The sequence below is a fragment of the Schistocerca serialis genome, chromosome 1 (genome assembly GCF_023864345.2).
Source record: "Schistocerca serialis cubense isolate TAMUIC-IGC-003099 chromosome 1, iqSchSeri2.2, whole genome shotgun sequence".
In the NCBI taxonomy this organism is placed as follows: domain Eukaryota; kingdom Metazoa; phylum Arthropoda; class Insecta; order Orthoptera; family Acrididae; genus Schistocerca; species Schistocerca serialis.
In genome coordinates, this window is record NC_064638.1 from 931,135,968 (window position 1) to 931,154,729 (window position 18,762).

At 42.4% G+C, this 18,762-nt stretch overlaps 1 long non-coding RNA gene across 2 annotated transcripts; it reads right to left on the reverse strand.

The window, feature by feature from the left end:
• Positions 1 to 366: 366 nt before the first annotated feature.
• LOC126412472 (uncharacterized) lies at positions 367 to 10,669 on the reverse strand. 2 transcript variants are annotated; one of them, XR_007575291.1, is made up of 6 exons: positions 10,519 to 10,669; positions 9,354 to 9,510; positions 9,069 to 9,139; positions 6,535 to 6,592; positions 2,345 to 2,378; positions 367 to 957 (listed from the first exon to the last, which is right to left on the reverse strand). It is a non-coding gene; the product is annotated as an uncharacterized LOC126412472 (long non-coding RNA). The 2 variants fall into 2 exon arrangements; XR_007575290.1 differs by having other exon boundaries at positions 367 to 946; positions 10,519 to 10,668.
• Between the last annotated feature and the right edge of the window lie 8,093 nt (positions 10,670 to 18,762).

Here is an 18,762-nt window from a genome sequence, read left to right on the forward strand (position 1 = left end):
TGTCGCGTATATGGCCAAAAAGCGATATACAAAATGTATACGCGACATGTATGAGCTCGAGGGTCCGCATACAAGTTCAGTGAATTTTTGTATGAGGTGATGTATCGCGACATGTCAAATTGACATGTCGCTCATATATGTCGCGATACATGTATCCCAGTGTAAACGTACCTTTACAGTAACATTGTGTTTCACAATCGCCACAGCATATAAAACATAATTCTTTTATCAGATGTCAGCTTAAGAATCAATTATAGACCAATCAAAGCATTTCTGCATGTAGAATTAAACTAAGGAATAAAAACAGTTCATGCACCAGAGCCAGGTATGAAACAGTAACATCGCTTCATCATATACTGGAGTCATCACTTTATTTTCAAACCTTACAGATACTGACAACTACATATTTAATACAACATATGAGTTACATGAAATAAGTAATGAGACTTTCTTTAGGAATTTATTTTTCAAACAGTATTATCCCTTCAAATTAGTTCCCATTGGCAACAGTGCTGCACATCAGTCACTTCTTTTGAATGTTCTCCAAAGTTCCAAAATGACGTGCTTTTTAAGACATACAGATTCCCCAAGTTTAACACAAAACTTTATGGAATAACGTTGCTCTAAATTCCAATGTTCCATCGGTGAAATTTTTTGAGACTGCCACTTATAAAAAAATGACACGATGGCCATATGGAGCTGAACCACTGAGCATCTAGAAGGGATGAACACACCAGGCTACACAAGCCCACAGTGTTGCCAGATTGTTCATAGTACTGTCAGCCTCATTACTTTTCTCACCTTGTAGGTCCAACCCACATTAGTCCTGTGAAATAATCTGTGCATTAACAAGCCTTCCTTTTCCCTAACTACATTGTCAGTAATTCAATAAAGCCACAACTATTCACACCATTCCATTTTGATCTGAAGATACCGAAGCTGTAATCTGAAATCAATCTGAAATCAAAATGAGAAGTTTTTTAATATAACATCTGAACACTGAATAATCATTTGCATTTAGTTGATATGTTTCATTATCTGAGATTCAAAAAGAAATTTACTCTTGAATAAGCGTATTCAATTATAAACAATGAAAACAGTAATTAGTAGATTGTTGGGAATGACACAAACGCTGCAGGCACAAAATCAGCAACTTATTTTCCAAGTGCCCAAGACAAATGAATCTAATAGTACACAGCTGCAAATCTGGAGCAAGTGCAGATGTCCATCACACATCCTAAGACAATCACAATGCAGAAACTGTTGCCTTTGGCTTTAGTGGATGTTTACTATAGCACTTTTTTAGAACTTCACAGCAATGATACTGAAAGTAAAACCAAGTGCAGAAAATTTTCCATACTTTCTGAAATGCATCTAACTACCAACGAATATCTTCCTTCACCAATCCAGAAACACTGCAAAACTATATACATAAAAGTGTTCATAAAAGCATTCGAGCCCAACAGGATGTTGAATTTAAATGACTTTTGATTAACAGTTCTACATCCAAAAGTAACATTTGTTAAAAATGAAACTTCTGTAAATAAATGACCCATAACTTACTTCTGCATGTAATTGCAACAGAGATTCCATCTTTAGGTGTGCGGTTTTCTTCAAAGGGAGAGAGCTTAGCACGAAGCATGCCATTTATTAACCAAGGTACAATCTTTAATTTTTTATAAATATAAAACAATCACTCTGCTGTCAATGAAGGGGACTATACTACTTACAATGCCCCACCCAAAATGTAATGTCAGGAAACTATATTGCATACCAGATTTTTTTTTTACACAAAAGATGGAAAAAGCCCTCTTCAGCGAGTTCTATTCACTGCACATAACTTTCATTTCTAGTTTCTTATTGTTCATTCCCACTTTGCCTAGTCCTGCCATCCCTCCTAGTGTCACTTTAAGGTTCTCATACTTCATCAGGCAAATGAGGATAAGCTGAGATTAATGAATAAGTATGAGAACCTTAAAATGTGCTTACATGACAATGAAACTGCCATACATCATCTCAGCATATCTGGTAAAATATAGCCAAGGCAATCGTGAATTCAAAATTTGCACTTGAGATGATGCACAATATGAACAGGAGTTTGTTTGTGTTCATACAATGTGTGAAAGCAGTACCAAACAATGAAGACTTGTAAGCAACAGGTAAACAAGGACTCAGTTTCCACCTTCTGCACAGGCAGCAAGTACACAGTAGCAAAACTCAAAGCACCTAAAGAAGATGGCTGGCTTGGTCATCTAAATATTGTGCAGATAATGAAAATAACTCAGCAGAATGCCTGTAAACACACTGTTAGTGCACTGGAAACATTTTACAAAATAAACCTTACCTTAATCTCACCTCCCAAAGCCACAGGCACTGACCTGCAATGACAAGAAGTTTCCATATTAATGAGACTAGTTGTAAATGCCACTCCACACATGGAAGAAAGGAAACAAGGCATCAGGACGTTAGAGGTGAATTCTGCTCTCAGGTTTCAAGTTACTGCTACATATTAGCATTTCATCATCTGCCTTATACTGACTGCACTTATTTTCTGCAAGTATCACCAACAAGGGCAACTGAAATTATATAGTAAGAAGCTAAGTGCCAGAAAAATGTTAACTATACAGGGCGAGTCAGGTATGTAACACCACTTTCATTTAATTAATTCCAGGTATCAAAACAAAGTTTTCAGCAAATTGTAGTACACTAACAGGGCATTTACTTTGCTATGTGATAAGAAGCCTTAAATCTTGTCTCCATTCCAGTTCCAACCTCATTAAAAAACCTGCACAATTCTGGCTTAATTCATTTTTCAAGGAAAAACACCTGACTACACAATAGTTTTTCCTTACCCTGAGAGATGGGGGAAGGGTATGGGTGCCCTCACTTGTATTGACAAATTTTACCAAGTACAATTTTTAAATAGGATGATAAATACTTTAACAGCATCCAAAAGGGCTTGAAGAGTAGTGATATAATGCTTGTTAATGTTGAGGCTGAAACTCTAAGCAAAAGAATCTGAGAAATGAACTAAAATTGGAAAGCAATGAGACAAGAGCCAGATATTGCAGTGGTAACACTGCCAAGCAGAGCTCTCATGTGAGGTTACATCATTATGTGCAGCAAGACAGGCCTATGTTACTAAGATAAAAACCTCAATTTTTACACGACACAGATACAGGGTCAGCAATGATTTTTGTACAAGGAACTACAACATATACTAGCTTCTTGTGTATCAGTTGAGGCTTAGGAAAACAACTTCAAATGTTATGTCTCCAGTTTTATGTGGAAAAAACTAGTTCTGCCAGGAAATTTTCCATTTAAATCCTCATTGCTGCTTACTTGTCAAAGCCAAAACACAAACATCATCCATACTTCACACTGCCCTCTTAAAGGAATAAGTAAACTTATGTATTAACTTTCTTAGGAAATTTTTTTTATTGTTAATAAAAAAATGACCTGCCTCTAACCAAATGCTTCTTAAAGTAAACCACCTGCTGCCTGATGAATATTACTCAAAATTGTAATCAGACAAAATACACATTAAATAAACTAAACAGTACTCAGAATGACCTACAAAATGCCACCCACAAAATAAATATTTTTCTAAACTTAATTTTATTTGACACTGGTTTATATGTTCATATTGTTTACCACTGACTGCAAGGCATATTTATTGTAGCCATTCAAGAGAAGATTAAAGTACATTGTAGGATAGGCTGTTGCATACTGTGGCAATTCAACAGTGCATATTGTCTAACATTATTAGGGCTTCATGATAGGTACATCTTTTAGTACTTCCACAGAAAGAAATCAAGAAGTCAAATCATGAGCCCTGGTCAGCCATTGTGCTGCACCATTCCAGCCTACCCAACGGCCAGGAAACTTTTCCTCTGGTCATTGCGTTGCAACATGGGAAGAGAAATTTCGGCAGCCATCATGCTGGAACCACATACTCTGTCACTTTTGCAGTGATACCTCTTCTGAATGAGCAGACAGAATGTTCCATAAGAACATGTGCATACCATGTTTCCAATTACCATCCCTGAGGCGAAGTAAGGTCCCCAGTGGGATTTACCAAGATGGCACACCAGAGGTTTATGTTGCAGCCATTATAGTCTTATCTCATGAAGCCAGCAAGGATTTTCCACTGTCCAGTAGTGCACACTATGTAAATTTGTAGTACCGTTGTTCGTAAATGTTGCTTCGTCTGAATAAACATAGCATTGTCTTCCCAGCAATGCACAGCAAAGCAACAAAATTCTATATGGCTCATATTCAGGTACACAAAAAGGGCAGAATTTATGCACATATAACCTCTGAAAGTGCAGTCTGTATGCATGGAATTTTTAGGCAGAAATGATGTGCCTATAAGCGACACTTCCTGCTACTTCTGCAATGCAGACAAGTAAGCTATCTTGAAAGGACCTAGCCTGGCATGTTTATAACACAATATTGCTCCAATTGTTTTGTGAAGACTTTCAACCTAAACAGTAACAGGCATTTTATCACTGCACTCTTCTCTTCAAGCTCTTTCAGATGCCATTAAAAAGTACATTTCTATTTTAAAAAATCATACTTGCTTCTTTATTTCCACCAATATAAGAGTTAAGGATCCTTATATCATAACGAAGTACATGTCCCTTTGTCCCTTAGCACACTATCAATTGCCAAAATCTTAATTTCGATATCTGGAACTTTTCACAAAATAAAAGGTGATAACTCTTATGTGACTCACCCTATACACCAAAGCAAATATATTTAAGATGCATAAACTCAGTCCCAAATAAGCTCTTCAAACACTGAGGAAACAAGTGACATAAAAACTACTCTTTGCTTTGATCATTACCATGCACAAGCTCCTCTTCAAACAATTTCTAAGCACATTCATCTTTCAGTGCAGTAAAGCCTGCTGTTATTTCGACTAAGCACTGAATTGAGTAACAGAACTTGTTCAAGCTTACTATTACCACATTAAGGTATGTCAGCTACAAATGGCTAATGGAATATGTGAAATTTTAATAAATTGAAATACTGTTAAGAGGTATGAATAAGGTCATCACATGGTTGAGAGCAAAGCTGAGTTTTCTTCGTAGATGAAAAAATTTGAACAGTTTGCAGCTTTGAATGTTCTACAGGTACCCCATATAAAATGTGCCAATTCTTTCTCAGTACTGTGAGCTATAGAGTAAACAACTTTGGAAGATTCATAGCACTGCTAGACTTTTACCCCTGCTTTCACAATACTTTAGTAAGCAACTGGAAAGCAATATTGTAGCCATCTTGCTACCCACACACAATATCTTTTCTGTGGGGATGATGTGGAAGGACCAGCCACTTTCTCCTCAGCATCACCTCCTCCCACTAATAAATATTCCAAAACCTGAAATCAAGTTTCCCTCTCAAATGCTAGCAACAAAAGAAATGACATAAAATTGCATGTGTATGCAAATATTAGCTGCAAGAAAGAATTTCATATGAAGGTATGTTCAAGAAAGCAACCATAAGGGAACCAAAAAATGAACTCTGACCAAGCTGAATGCTTACCCTGGAGGGACGAAAGTCCTGCCAAGTGTTTTTATGGCATACAACACTTTTCCATGACAAGAAAGTCTGAAAACCTTTTTCAAGGTCAGGAAGGGAGGGGGAAAAAATCTACAAAGTTTTATGGTGAAATGCTGCAGTAAAGAATCAATACACCCCACAAGGAAGCTTTGATTTATATGATTTACAGACAGGTCAGATTATCCCAGGCACGTGGAGACAAACTGTCACTGCATCTGATTTTACTACACCCCACAACAACCACAAAGAGTCTACCTAAAACAAATTCATGACAAGTTCACAAATTGTTTTTTAAAGTCCTAAGTAAAAGTACTGTGCCAAAGTAACTAGATGAATGTTACTGCACTGTTTAAAACAAAGACAAGCAACTTTCTGTTTATCTCTATGCTCATGATGCCCAACTTTCTTTTGGCTTATGAATTTCATCCACAAATTGCAGGAGAGGGTGACCATACCTACCACGTATAGATTGCTACACTGTCAACAACACTGCCTGATCTGTTACTTTCTCCATATTTTGCTTCCCCTCACTGGTAAAGGATGACAATTTTTTTTTCCTGTATGCAGTTGCTGCAAAAAGTAATAGTGTCCCAGAACTCCTTTCCCCATACAGCAACTAAATTACACTCTCCTGTCTCGTCCACTATTATTTGAGAAACTCACTATATAGTGGCATTCGAAAACACATGATGTATAAATATTTGCTAGCATTGTGCAATGGTGATATGTGGTAGGTGGCCAGAAACATTGTTTCCTTTGATGCATACTAAAACTGCTGCAATTACACATTTCAAAACCTCATTCTAACCTCTGCAACAAAGCAGTAGCCTGGAAATATATTTTGAAACATTGTTGGAAACTCAGGATGAACACAACTTCAGTGCACCACTTCTCTCTCAGAAACCTCTCCCGCACAAAATATCAATGAATTAAAAATAAGTAATTAGGAGTAATTAAAAATAACTTTACCTTTTAAAGAACTCCACAGTATTCATTAACTATTCGGGTCTCCTCGAGTGGCTTACACCTGAAATATTAAAATCTGTTTAGTTCCCTAAAATCAGAGAGAAATATAATTTAACAAATCTTATTCTATCAGAACGCTGTGGGTTGCCATCAGCTGATTATCTGAGTAGGTAAGGAGGTTCATCATTACAAAATGTTCAATTAAGACTAGAGCATATGACATATTGCACTACTGAAACAATTCCTAAAGAACATTACTTTGATATTATCATGTGAGGAAAGAAAGGCCGAGCCACTGGTAGCAAAATAAACTTCCACTCATAAAATGAAAGTTGTTACTTGGGTGTAACAAATTAACACTAATACACAGCAACAGACCAGTTTAGGCAAAAATAACCATCCAGCATCCAGGACAGGCTCAGACTTCAGTGTTACAATAGGTTCGTATGAGCAGTTGCCAGCGGGCTCATGCGCATAGCTGAATTCACGTTGAAGCTTAGCTGTTTGCTGTATGAGCAGTAGCAGCAAGTAGCCAGATGCTACCTTGAAAAATTTTTCTGGTGCACCCAAACTGCCAGATTCACGCATGCGTAGAGCAAGCTGAGCTCTAGTGGGGAGGGATCCTCCCCCACGTGACCCACGTATATGTTTCGTGCCTTCTTAATATTGAAATGTGATGTTACAGAAGAATGCTGAAGATTAGAAGAGTGTATCACATAACTAATGATTTACTGAATAGAATTGGGGAGGAAAGAAATTTGTTAGGACATTCTGAGAGATCACGGGATCACCAATTTAGTGCTGGAGGAAAATTGTGTGTGTGTGTGTGTGTGTGTGTGTGTGTGTGTGTGTGTGTGTGGGGGGGGGGAGTAAATGCAATTGAGGGAAACCAAGAGATGAATACAGTTATCCAATTGAGAAGGATGTAGGCTGCAGTAGTAGTTACTTGCGATGGTGCCAATGATGTCAACTACATATACAAGGCAACAAACATGAAAATATGTATAAATAAGACAATAACATATCCCACCTAAAATACAATCAAACTAGTGGGACAACCACAGGAAACTGGGGATTTTAGGGAGGGGACAAACTAAATATAACTGTAAAGAAACCACATGATCCCAAAACACACAAATGACGAAATAAATAAATAAATAAATACTAAATCTACAGGAATCCAACACTTTCCGAAACACCAATACCTACACAAAGCTATGTAAATTAGATTTGGTCATAGCTATTGACACAAAAACACCAACACCTTCAACTACGAAAAACAAAACCAAAAGCACACACACACACACACACACACACACACACACACACACACACACACACACACGGCACCATCAGACAACAGGACATCTACAAACACAACCAACTCAAACTTCGCACCTTAATGTCACACACTGTAACACCCTTACATCATGGGTCAAAGCAGATGGGTGGAATCTGATGCTTCCGTTGACCCGGATACAATAGTACTGAGAGCTGCAGCAAACCAGTCTTCAAACTGAAGACCTCACCTACAGGTTATCTGCATTACAAATAAACATCTATTGCATCTATACACAATTTGACAACACTTGGATTTCCTTGTGTATCTTTTTCTGCATCTCTTTCCGCATGTTAGCATATCATCCTCAGGGCAGCCTTTGAAGGCAACTGATTGTTGCAGCTACTTGAACAATTACGACCTCTTATGACCGTATACTTTGTGTTATGAAGAATTTTGTATTCGTCATACTTTGCAATGACCACTGTAGCAATTTTGCACCAAATATACTTTTCCATCATCTGAAAGCTTGATAGACACTAAAACTAGTAACCCAAAATGTATACATTGGGGGACTTTAATCAGTATTAGGTCCTCACTTCAACTTTTATCAAAGGTCTTTGATAGCTACTTCTCCAGTAATCTCTCACAGATTTGACCAAACGGCTTTGACAAAATTCTTTTGTAGTGCAATATGGGCCTCAGCAACAGAGTCACAAAGGCAACATAAGCTGCCAGTGAGAGATAAGCAGACATTAATCATTAAGAAATCTTTCCCTATGTGTTGCTAAAATATGTATGAACTTTACATCCACAATGAAAAAGAATGCCAAAGTGTACTGAATGATATTCAGCATGATACTGTTTTAAAATACTGCATGTTAGGAATAACTACAAAAATTAATTTTTTCATTGCATATAAAAACTATTTACTGTAAACAAATACATGTGATGATATTACAAAGGTAACTGTACATTGCATTGACAGACACACACCATCACCATTCCCATTCGGTGTCATTTCTCATAAGTTTGCAAAAAGGTAGTCGTTTAATGCAATGAGAAAACTTGCGATACGCTTCTAGTAGTGAAATTTAAACAATCCAATTTATTTTGGAATGTTTTTTTCTCTTATCTCTTGATGCCAATTTTTCTATAACGTATTGTGTCTGCTATTCTCTACTGATTAAATCTGTGCAATTAGTTTTTCAAACAAAATAATAAGTATTTGAAGTCATTAAAGAAATCCACAAATTACCTTACAAATTTCTATCCTCAACATCATCTCCCCATATGCCAATTTCCAGCTGCACTATTCGGACATAAAACCTGTAACATTGACTTTCTGTAATCCTTTAAATCAACAGAACAAATAATAAAAATATAAACACATCATATTCAGAACGCTGTGGGTACCATCAGCTTAATTTTCAAAGTAGGTAAGGACATCATCATTACAAATGAGTTCAAAGCTTTTTATCACCTATGAAAAACTTTCATTCAAGTAGACCCCCAAGTGTCAAAATTTATAATTTAAGCTTACCACTCATGTTTTCATGGCACAGTACATCCCTTGGAACACTCAACAATTTTTCTAACAAGATCAGACTCCATTATCATGAAGTAACTTATGTCCATCCTCTCCACATTCCACGTGGGAACAAATGATGGGTATGCATCATTATTTAACTGAAGATAACCTAGAACAAAAAAAAAATTCATCACACAAATGCTTATGCAAGACCGAATCTGTGAAATGTTGTCTACAGTTTCAGGACGTTAGAGGTGAAATAACCTTTCAGGTATCAAGTAATTGCTATTTGCTAGCATATCATCATATGTCATTCATTTATAAGTGCTTACCAATGGTAAAGAACAGAAGGAAAAACTGACAGCACCAAATTTGAGGAAAGGAACACTATGCCAACGCTAGCCGCCCCCCACCCCTTTTCCATCCCCACAAATCGTTTCTACCAGTTTCACCGGTACGCTTCCTATTCGTTTTTCCGATTATATTGAAACCAAACAAAACCTTAAATGCCCTTTTCTACTATATTTCTATGGCAAACAAAACTGCTAAACAATGTTCTTCCTAGCACGTAACTTAACCGAAAATGGTACGATGAAGTTTACACTTCACTATAATGAATATCTCGAAAAGATGAGGACGGCACTATAACCATTCCAGTCTCTACATAAGTACTTCATTCCCAAAAAGAAAACGATTTCATAACTTGCAGATATACTTATGCATTCTTCCACAAGTTCCATACTGTCTAAATAAAGGCCTTTGCGCGTCACAAGGCATCCTGACGTACAATAATCTGTTGCCACTGATTGCAAACTGAAGTAATCCTCTCACAATCTGCATGGCTCTGCAACCACATCAACATGCTCAAATCACGAATATAAGGGACTATAAATGAGATTACAACTAATTCACTCGATTACGGTTAATTATCACAAAAGTGTGGAAACATCTTCAAATACAAAGCGAAGATTAGGAAATCATCAATATGGTTATACGCGCAATGTGGTCAACAAATCTCCGTAGAAATAAAACAATAATCGTTCCTTCCTACACATTTCAGCCGTTAAAAACTCAAACATACCCTAAGTGTTAAAAACAAATCATTTTCGGGTGATTAAATATGACAGCAACAACGGAGAAAACGGCTAAATCCACTACTTATTTTGCCCTCACTTACCAACACATCCGCTCAGTCCCGCTACCGTCACTTGAAGAACATGGCGTGGGTCGGAGAGTACGGAAAAGATTCCCCCATCTACTCCATCATCCGCTGTTGCCAGACATCTACTGGCTTCCTTGCTCTGTAAACTGGCACCAGCTTAAGCTTCGTATGAGCAGCTGCCAGCAGGCTAGTGCGCATGCGCAGAGCTGTATTCGCGTATGAGCAGTGCCTTAATCCCGCTTCTGGCTACTTTAAACGTGGCTGTTTGCTGTATGACCAGTAGCAGCAAGTAGCCAGATACTACCCGGAAAAATTTTTCTGGCGCGCCCAAGCCGCCAGATTCGCGCATGCGCAGAGCAAGCTGAGTTATAGTGGGGGGCCCTTCCCCACATCACCCGTGCATATGTTTCGTGTCTTCGTAATATTGCTGGTCTTTTCGTTTACAGCTCCCACGTCAAATGAAATCAAAACAGATTTCTGTGGCCGGGAGCCATCAAGTGAATTAATATACATTCTAATAACCGCGAAAGACCGAAATAAGTTAGTAGTTTCAATTCTCAGGTTTTATATTATTTCCACGTTATTAGCAATCAACCATTAATGTCTTAATGAAGCTATTTCTGTCAGTTTTATAGAGAAATTTGCTTCTATTAATTTTTTTCCGCTGAGGCAGTTAGTTTATTTGAAACGAAGTGTTTCATTCCGGACTATCAACTACTTTCAACTTCTTTCAATATCAAGCGCAAATTTTTATTTTCTGGGACAAATGACATTATACCATAATAAAAAACCAAACATGAGAATACAGTACTGGACCCCCAAGAAAATTGGTGTCACGAAAACCACATGAAAAGCTGAATATCATGCACTTCAGAATGCATCTGGACATAGAAATGTGCAATTAGAGCGGAATGAGGCATTTTAGTATGGTTTATGAAATTCCAATGCTGCTGGTGTAGTCTTTGACGTCCTGTTCCTTTTATGACATCATAAGATCTCTTAATGCTATATACGTATGAACATATCTAAACATTTACTTGAAGCTGACTAAGTAGGCAAATTTGGTCAGTAGTATTGAACTAAATATTTTGTTTCAAATATAATGACAGTTGTAGCAGAATTTTACAAATCAGCCTTCTGTGAAAGTGTTTTTCGAAAACAAGGCAGTTTTCTAGTACTTCCTCTAGGCCTGAAGTTATTTCTTAATTTGTGTTTACGTCTTAAATTTATAGAATGCCAGTCTATGGTAAATTGTAGACTGGCAGCATACCGTGTTTTATCGTTTTAACTCCGCACATGGCTTCATATTTAATCCTAGAGTATAATATAAACTGTCAGTTGTACAGTTTCTTTGTCTCACAGACAACCTTGTTAATTTTTTGCACATTTTGAAATAGTCATGAAATTTATTGTCCTTTATTCCGGTGTAAGTTACACAAGAAACTGTTTTTGCAAGAAATTTGTATTCCATCCTACTAGGCGTTTTCAGTGCTGTGTACATGTAAACATGTTGGAAATGCTACATAACAATATTGCAGAGTACGAATTAAAAATAAAAAAGTTATCGAAGTCACCCCTTAGCAAAATGTTATGGTACTTCGGGCTGTGGAGTCTAATTTTGAAATGATATTTTGCCAAGAACTGCTTCCTTATTCGCATCCTTTATCTGATGGGATATGATAAAACTGCTGCTCTAAGTAAAACTCTGTATGTCCTCTCAAGAACATGCCACAAGGCTGCACATGGTCATGGGGAGCCCCACCACGAAATTCCACCAGAAATTCGATGAAAAGCATATGAGCAGAGGAAGCACCAAGCACGGGCTGCCTATGTCATCATAGCTGCGCATGCGCAGTACAGCCTGTTGCCTGGTACTGTCTGGTAACTGCTCAAACGAACCTTTGTAATTCTCCCATCTACTCCGCCATCCACTGTTGTCAGACGTCTGTGGGTTTTTTGGCTATAGTGACGGACCACGCACCAAAAACTCTAACTTATTAAGATAAGACACTTTTATTAAGGTTTGTATAATTACAGAAACACAAGAAAAACAATGCAGAAATTCACGACACACGTATCACTCAGTCAAGTCGTAGACGGGACTGCTAAAGAATCTCGAGTCTCCAAAGACCGTTTAGTCTGCACTTCGCTAATGAAGTTACTGGCGGTCGACTGTCGCCACAGCCCCCCCCCCTCCCCCCCGGGAGTGCGGAGCACTGGGGGAAGGACGTGGGTGTCTTCCTGTGTAGTGGCATTGTGGGATGCTCTCTGGTTGATAGCAGCGTGTGTTAAGAGTCCATACTGTCTGTGCAGGGTGGACTAGTGCTCGTATAGTCTGCATCCAGTGGGAGGGGGGCTATACTGGTCGAGCTGCACACTTGAACTGGACTGGCACAGAAGATGTCGTCGTTGCAGTACCGGCGGAGAGGGGGATGCAAATCTTGAGCATCCCGTCAGTGCTGAACGTTGCAGCTATGGCAGCCGTATCCACCCTAGTTGGGATAGGACTATGCGCAGGATGGTGATGTGTAACATGGGTGTGGACCCACGTGAAGTGTCCCCTGTGCGGAGGACGAAAATGGATCCCAAGTGGAGCTGCAAGGAAAGCTTGTCACGTGGGCACTCAGAGGAGTTGATTGCGATGCAAATTTCGTCGACAGTGGATGTAGGGGGCACTAGGGGGTGTGGGGGAGAAAAGTAACGTAGTTCAGGAGGAACATTGGAACACTCTGTGGGGGTATTGGGTGCCAACACCTGGGACGGTGTAATGTCACACGTAACATGTGCTTGAGACTGAGGTTGTGGATTGTCACACACAGTGCCTGTTTGAAACGAGGGTAGAGTATCATCATAAGCAACCACTGAGTTGCCCACAGGTGTAGGTTCAGTGCACATACGATCATGGTGGGGCACAGGGGAGTGGGTGGTCTGTGTGAGATCAGGGTCGTCACCTGATAGAAGAACACTCGACTGGGGGGGGGGGGGGGTGTTACAGGTTCCTCGATCATCCAGGCTGGTTTCACGCTTTGGAGGGAAACTGGCTGCCAGCGACCACTGACGAGAATGTCCATAGTATTGTCCATGCGAGCCACTACTTGATGCGGGCCTGAGTAAGGTGGCTGTATGCCAGTTTGACTGTGTCCTCCCGTAACATAACGAACTCGCAAGAGTCCAGTGCCGAATGCAGGAACACCCGAGGACGGGTATGTGGTCACGGAGGAGACATGCGGATCACGGCTGTGTGTGTCCGGACACGCTCAACTAGCGTGGGGAGGTCGGATAGGTCGGCGATTGCTTCATCATTGACGAACTCTTCAGGGAGAACTAGGGTCTCGCCATACAGGAGCTCTGCGAGTGAAGCCTAGAGGTCTGTCTTGTAAGCCGTGTGTATTCGTAGCATAACCCAGGGAAGGGCGTCGCACCACTCACCACCATGGCACATGAGTGCTGCTTTCAGAGTTCTGTGCCACCGCTCGACCAGTCCATTGCTCTGAGGGTGGTAAGCCATAGTGCGGAATCTATCCACCCCACAGAGGACACAGAGTTTGTTAAACAGCAGGGATTCAAACTGTCTTCCCTGGTCGGTGGTGACAGATGTAGGGCAGCCAAATCGAGCTATCCTGCAGGATACGAATGCACGTGCTACGGAATCCGCTGTGATGTCCTGCAGGGGTATTGCCTCCACCCAACGTGTAACGCGGTCATTGATGGACAGGATATACCTGAAACCATCAGACATGGGTAACGGTCCTACGAGATCCACATGTACATGACGGAAGCGGCCTTTCGGGATGTCGAATTTTCCCAGACTGGGTTGTGTGTGCCTGCCGACCTTGCTGCGCTGGCACTGTAAATAAGCACGAGCCCAAGTATGACAATCCCTCTTCACACCTGGCCACACAAAGCGTTCTGTAACAAGGCACGTAGAGGCCTTAGTACCAGGATGTGCGAGGCTATATAAAGTAGTGAACACTTGGCGACACAGTGCAGGGGGAACAATAGGCCGAGCGGTGCCCATGGATGTATCACACCACAGTGGCTTGGCCGAGCCTGGTAGGTTGCACGAAACCATCTGAAGGGAAGTATCTGGGCCCTGTCAGAGGTTGTGCAATTCGGTGTCACTGTCCAATAAGTGGACCAATTCGTCGAAATTAATGGGGGATGAAATTGCAGTGATACGTGATAGGTAGTCAGCCACCACATTTTCTGAACCTCGAATGTAACGGATGTCTGTTGTGTATTGGCAAATTAAGTCCATTTGCCGGAACCTGAGTGGGGGAAGGTCAGCAGCAGGGTTACAGATAGCCTCCACGAGAGGGCGATGGTCTGTGAACATTGTTATATTCCTTCCTTCAATGTCTGTGCAGAAATATTTTACAGCTTGATAAACTGCAAGCAATTCTCTGTCAAATGCTGACCATTTACATTGAGCTGTAGATAGTTTTTCGGAAAAAACCAGAGTGTTGAGTCGTATCATTGACATGCTGCTGGAGGACTGCACCGATTGCGAAGTCACTTGCGTCCGCTGTAATAGAGATGCAGGCATCTGACAAAGGGTGGGCGAGAGTGACACCACGTGCTAACGCTGATTTAAGGTCTTCAAAAGCTCTCACCATGTTGTCAGAACACAGTACTTGGCGACTGCCCGAGGTTTGTTTCCCGGCCAATGCATCAGTCAAAGGGGCTTGAATTGCTGCCGCCATTGGCAGGTTACGACGGTAGAAATTGACAGTTCCTAAAAACCGGCGTAATTCGCGAAACGACACTGGGAGGGGTAGATCGCGAATGCAGTCAACCCGGCATATACCGTCCGAGGAGACGGTGTACCCCAGAAAAGTGACAGTGGTGCAGCGGAGTTGTGACTTGTCATTATTGATCTCGACTCCATTACGTGTCAATAAGTCCTGTATCGTGCCCAGGTGGAGTTCGTGTTCCCTGTCGGAAGGGGAGAAAATTAGTATGTCATCGAGGTATGCATAGCAATACGTGCAGTTAAAAAGAAGTGAGTTTATAAAACGCTGTCAAGTTTGAGCTGCGTTTTTGAGACCATAAGACATGTAACAAAATTCGTACAGGCCGAAAGGTGTGATCACTGCTGTCTTTGGTATGTCACTCTGTTCCATTGGTATCTGTAAACATGCCTTGCGGCAGTCCTAGACACTGAAGATGTGTGCTCCACTAAGTACTTGCGCAAAGTCTTGTATGTGAGGTATCGGGTAATTGTCTAATACCGTCCGCGCGTTGAGGCGACGATAGTCGCCACAGAGGTGCACAGTGCCATCCTTTTCGGAGACTAAATGTACGGGCGAGGACCAGTTACTCTCCGATGGGCGAACAATACCTGCCCATAGAAGTTCCTCCACTGCGGCTCTAGCAAGGCGTAGCTTATGTGGTGGCAGTCGGCGCGCTTTATGGCGCACTGGAGGTCCATCTGTCGTGACAATTTTGTGTGTCGTGCCATTCGTGATATCGTTCAGCTCGACTGGCGAACTCGCTCAGGGGCCGTCGTGAACGGGAATCAGTAGCACACAAGAGTCACTAACATGATGTGCCGGGGAAGCTGTCTGTGTTGGTGGCGATGAAGTTCCATGAGGTGATTCTCTGGTGTCAGATGGTGGCGGCATTGACAGGCGTTGTACGAGGTACTGTGGCTCGGTGAGGGCTTGCGTAGCCAACGATATGGCACGGTTCAGTTCGGCATTGTGAGCACAGAGATCGTCGACAGCAGGCCGTTTGGGCTGGAGCTGGGCAATGGAAATTGTGAGGCTGTTAGCCAATGAAGAGCACTCGATGGGAGCTGCATCGAAGTCGTCGGGCAGCCGAGAGCGAGGAGGGGCTGAAGAGGCGACTGAACATGCAACATGAGTGGACGAGGTGTGCTGCAACAATGCAGCTGACTGAAGATCTGGAGACAGTCTGAAGTGGAAAAGGAAGTCAATGCCTAATACTGGATCTTCGACATCAGCCATGTAGAAGGATCAAGTGAACTGTTTGCTGGGTATCAGTTCAATAGGTAACTTGGCCAAACCATCGAAACGACGTGGCGCCTTATTTTCTGCTCGAAGGGACAGTTTGGTTGGTGTCGTGTCCTTTACAGAAAATGTGGGAGGGACACTAACGTCTGCTCCGGTATCGACGAGAAAATACCGGCGCGAACCTAAATCCAAGGCGTACAGACGTCCTCGTGAGGTGGGGGATCTGACAGAATGCAACGTGTGTGGGCGCCCCTGCAGGTATACGCGGGCCGTGGCACCTACTGTGGCCCGCGTGCGGCGTTTGGGAACTCGCAGGGCGGACGAAAGTTGCGAGCGGCGTCCCTGAAAGTGGTGTGGAACCAGCATATGCGTGAGTCAGCTGTACTCGTCCCGCCAGCCGAACTATTAGGCGAGGGGAAGGCGGCGTGGGCAGGTGCTAGCCCGGTTGGGGTCAGGAGAGGCTGTTGCCGACCCGCTGGCGGTTTCAGGTCTTGGCCGCTAGATGGCTGCTGTTCTGTGTACTATCCGCGATACGCAAGCGCCCGGCCTCTACCGCCCGACGGTGGAAGTACGTATAACCACAGGATTACCAACCTCGATGGTATTAGGCACTGTGCTGCGCGGAGGGAGGTTGCTGTGTCTAATAATGGCGTATGCCTTGTCTGCCAGCCATAGTTTATCCTCGAATAACGCTGCGGAATGTGGATGCAAATGTAACTGTAGTTCTTGCAGCAGCTTCATTAACAACAATGCCCAGAGCTCTATGTTCGGCAAGATCTCGGTACTGACCTGCGCACGCGAGCGTCGCCACAGCTGTGAAAGTGTTCTGTCGCCTGAAGTCTCGTCGTAAATTACGTTGTGAATCGCATCGGCCAGCGGACGAGAGATGCGTTCGATGAGTAATGCACGAGAAGAGGCATATTTGTTGCTCTTAGGTGGGTTCAGCAACAAGTTACTGATGAGATCAGGGTGGTCGTGCAGGTGGTTCACTAAACGCACAAAACGAGTGCTGTCGTCCGCAATACCGTGTATGTCCAACATGTTGTCCACCAAGGTAAACCACGTCACTGGGTTGTCCGGTTGTAAAAACGGCAGCTGCGGAAAACGACCGGGGGGCAGTGCTTGCGGGGCTGTAGGAAAGGCACGAAACGTACAGGGATTCTGCACAGTGTTCACTGGTGCGAATTGTGCCTCCGTGGCGGGCGATGTGTTGATTTGAACGTCCGTTAGCTGTGTAGGCGAGACGTAGTATCCAGTCCTTGAAGGCACGGAATCTGTACGGTCACATGACGAGCACGGCGCGGCAGGCGCGGGTGGATAAACTGTCGATGCAGCCGAAATCTCGAGCAGAGGCGCGAGATCGCGATTGAGCGCCGAGTGATGGGGCAGAACCACGGCAGGTGGGTCGCCCGAGGAGTGCGCAGGGCGGCAGGACGGATAGGCATATAAATGGCCCAGCGCAGTTGGCGCAAGCGTCCCTTCGACCAGCACGGAGGGGGACACGTTAAATGGCGGGCCACTCTGAAGAGGGGGCGGCCGTGCGTGTGGACCCAGAAACTGGACAGCCGCGTGGTCCATGTTGTGCAGTAGAAACTCGGGGTTTCCAGGGTCTTGTGCTGGAGGAGCATTCTGTCGAGCGTAGAATGCCCTAAAAGATGTCCGCGACGCTGTGTACAGCGCCCGGTGTGGTATGCCGGCAGAGGTTAGAGTCGTCTGGCCAGGCGAGGCAAACACGGAAGATACGAACATTCCCAGTGTATTAGTAGCACACGGGCTAAAACGTTGCGCTTCGTAGTCGAATGACCATTCTGCGGTTGTGGCGTCGTGCACTGCTGGAAAAACTGGAGGCTGCGACGTTGTCTATTGGCTCGAAACCGGTGATACACAGCGAGCGACTGAAACGTATTTTCGCGACTCGGGGTCACCAACGTGGGTTGTTTGGCTATAGTGATGGACCACGCACCGAAAACTCCAACTTATTACGATAAGGCACTTTTATTAAGTTTCGTATAATTACAGACACACAACAAAAACAATTCAAAAATTCACGACACGCGTATCACTCAGTCAAGTTTTTCATTCCCCAATAAGAAAACGATTTCGTAACTTGCAGATATACTTATGCATTCTTCCACGAGTTCCATACTGTCTAAATAAAGGCCATTGTGCGTCACAAGGCATCCTGACCTACGAAATGTGGTCAACAAATCTCCGTATAAATAAAACAATAATCGTTCCTTCCTATACATTTCAGCCATTAAGAACTCAAACATACCCTAAATGT